Source organism: Rhea americana, unplaced genomic scaffold, assembly GCF_003343005.1.
Source record: "Rhea americana isolate MKP2758 unplaced genomic scaffold, rheAme1 scaffold_122, whole genome shotgun sequence".
Classification (NCBI taxonomy): Eukaryota; Metazoa; Chordata; class Aves; order Rheiformes; family Rheidae; genus Rhea; species Rhea americana.
The window spans coordinates 1,170,322-1,173,287 of record NW_028185284.1 but is presented as its reverse complement, the minus strand read 5'-3'; the positions used below and the strand labels follow the sequence as shown (position 1 = coordinate 1,173,287).

Genomic DNA, 2,966 nt, shown 5'->3' with positions numbered 1-2,966 from the left:
TTTTTTTTTTTTTTTCCCAGAACACCAGTGTGACTATCAACAGTAATTCTCTATGGATTACAAGGCTCAAACAGGTATGGTCAGTATCATTCTCTTTCTACAGACTTAATGTCAGTGATTCTTCAAAGAGRCTGCACTGAAAATTTATGCTCAAGTCTACGCTCAAACAACACTCCCACAYGTCAGCATAAATCATAAGAAATGGAATAGCACAGAAAATCATTTCCATTTCAAAAAGTGAGACTGAAAGGAAACAAAAAAATCGTACTCCGTTCATTCTTTCCTAGTATAAAATATTTTTTTGCTAAATATTTTTTCCATAATGGAAAAGCTACAGCATCACTTTCTTTGGTAACASAAGTTAGTAAAGCACTGGCTGAAATCTGATCAGCAGTGCTCTCTCCACTATTCTGTTGCCCATCCTGAAGCAATGCAGACTTGGAAGTCATTAGACCATACTACTTAATCACATTTAAACTGAAAGAATAATCACATCCTCTCCTCATAGCGTTGAAGCACAAGAGCTAAAAGCCATTAYAAGCACCACCACTAAGGTCTTCCAAATACTTTCCCATAACTCTGTGAGACAGAGGTATCTAGTATTAAACATATAAATACTCAACAGAAAAAAAATTGCGACTGAAATATTTTCAAAGCCATGTTTACGTATCTCAGTAGCAAGAAAAGCAAAACACRTTTTTAGTGTATGTTTTATTATATTCCTTAGAAAAAGAGATTAGCAATTCTACACAGTTCTTGAAAATAAACACCTCTTTTATACAGACTTCATAATTACAATTCAATTAATTGTGTTTTTCAATTATGAGACGTCAAACGTTTCAACTACACATTTGATATTCAAAACAAACAACTAAAAGAAACCACACCACAATGGGAATCTCTCAAAATTACAACTAAACTTTTTTTTTTTTAATTAAACGAGAATACATTTCCCGCCTTCTCTGCTGGAGATTAATACGTGTGATAYTACTCTACTTTGAGCCTTAAGAACAGAACAGTTCATATGTATTCCACTCCATTTGCACCAAAAAAATACTGCATTATAATGCTCTCTCCTGCCAATGGCAAATCCCATAAGGTTGAACAGGAGCAAACTAACTCTAACATAAAGAATAAGTGACCAAAATATGACTCGAGAGTGTTGACTGAAGAACTTTTCTAAATACAGAGATGACACATATGAAGTTTACAGGCTGCRTTATATAGTACATCATCCCAATAATAGCAGCATGTTGTTCAAATTAAAAGAGAATACTGTCAGATATYGAAACCTGAAACATTTACACAACTAACACTATAAAAAACAAAAGTGAATGCACAATGCTGCAGAGAACAAACCTCAAGCTTTTAATGTGGGCTGATGTGGTCCTCAGCTGGGCATCCTTTTATTAATCAGATAAAAAACAAATGTTTTACAAAGTGTCTCAGTTGGATATATCCAAACCATTTTCAGATCTTTAACTAATTAACCACATTAATTACAATTAAACTTTGTTATTATGGGTAACAYGCTCCTATCTACAAACACCTTCAGCATAACAAATAAAACTATTAACAAATGTTATTAAAAAAAATCCCAAGGATCTTTTAAGTATACTTTAGCAAAGAAGTAGTCAAACTTACTCATTAAGAATAGACTAGACTTCAATTCTTCAACAGCCTTTTTAACATTTTTCCACTCATATAGAAGAGGTAAATATGTAAAATTCTGAAAAGGCCACAGTCAGGAGGAATACTGAAAAAAGGTCTGGAAACAAAAGGACAGATATTGTAAAAGGTATAAATAAAAGCATGACTGAAATCCTTCAATCTTATATTGTATCCTTTTTCAAAACAGTAAAGAAAAAAAATTGTGAATATGTAGTACCTTCTTTCCCACCAGATAACACCATYGAACACAATACAAATTCTAAAATCATGCTAATAGATAGCAATTAAACTCCTCCTAATCAGGTATTAATCTTCACTTTGCAAGTGCTTCACAGGCATTCTTAACTGTGGTAAATATGAATGCAAAATAACTTTTAAAAAGAAGACAGAAAGCAGTAATTGGTACCTCAGCCCATCAAATTTTAACCTGAACCAAACAGAAACTTGTCTTTGGAATGAGACAAATAACAAGCCACAAAAATACTTCTTGAACAACAATTGTAAAAAACTGTAATAAGTGTACCAAAGGTAGTTGTATTTTTCCAGAGATTTTTGCACAATCGAATGGGAAAAGAYAGTACATTCAAAATATTTCAAACAAGTAAACAAACTGTAAAACAGAAAAAAAAATATAAACACGTGCTAAAGTTAACTCATGCAAACACACAAAAAAAGGTAAGTGTAAGTCATTTCTAAGCCTTTCTTTTTTTCACCCCAGGGGTGCTGCCCTGTCATAGGGTGTCCCCTACGTGTTCTGCCAAAAAAAGAGAGAGAGAGAGACAGAGAGAGACAGAGACAGAGAGAAAAAGTTTCAGTTACATAGTTTCACCTAGTGAGAACTCATAAATAAGACGCTCCTAACTTTGGTGCCTTTTTTAGCTTCTCCATTTAGAATAAAAAAAGGTCAAAATACATTCACAAGCAGTTGGCATTTTCAAGTTTTCTGCAAAAGCTGCTTACGCTCACTTCAAGTTCACAGCACAAACACCGTTTCCCACCCTTGGTCCAGTGCTGTATGCGCCTGCAAATGTTAAGCGGTGGCTCCATCTCCACGAAAACATGGACACATGCAGGAAGTTACAGCAGCTCTTCAGGGACTCGCGGAGCTGCGCGGCTCCGATGCTCGGGCACCACCTCTCCGACACGCCGAAACGCTCGTTTCACGGCAGCGGCCGCCCAAGCGGCCCCGGGCCAGCGAGGCCGACGCCGCCGCAGCGCACCTGCGGCCGCCCCGCACCTCCCGCCGGCGCCTTCGCGCAGCGCCCCGCACCCGCCGCCGCCCGGACAGCGCCGCG

At 37.2% G+C, this 2,966-nt stretch overlaps 1 protein-coding gene across 3 annotated transcripts in view; it reads right to left on the bottom strand.

Moving 5' to 3' along the window:
- ZNF518A (zinc finger protein 518A) overlaps window positions 1-2,966 on the bottom strand; it is a 9,672-nt gene that overhangs the window by 6,415 nt on the left and 291 nt on the right. Inside the window, exon 2 of one of the 3 annotated variants that reach the window (XM_085325732.1) lies at window positions 1,645-1,768. The exons of 1 other annotated variant lie outside the window; for it this stretch is intronic. The gene's annotated coding sequence lies outside the window, so the exon portion shown is untranslated. Of the gene's footprint in view, window positions 1-1,644; window positions 2,424-2,966 lie in introns of those variants that run through there. One more of the 3 variants, XM_085325731.1, reaches the window with a different exon arrangement.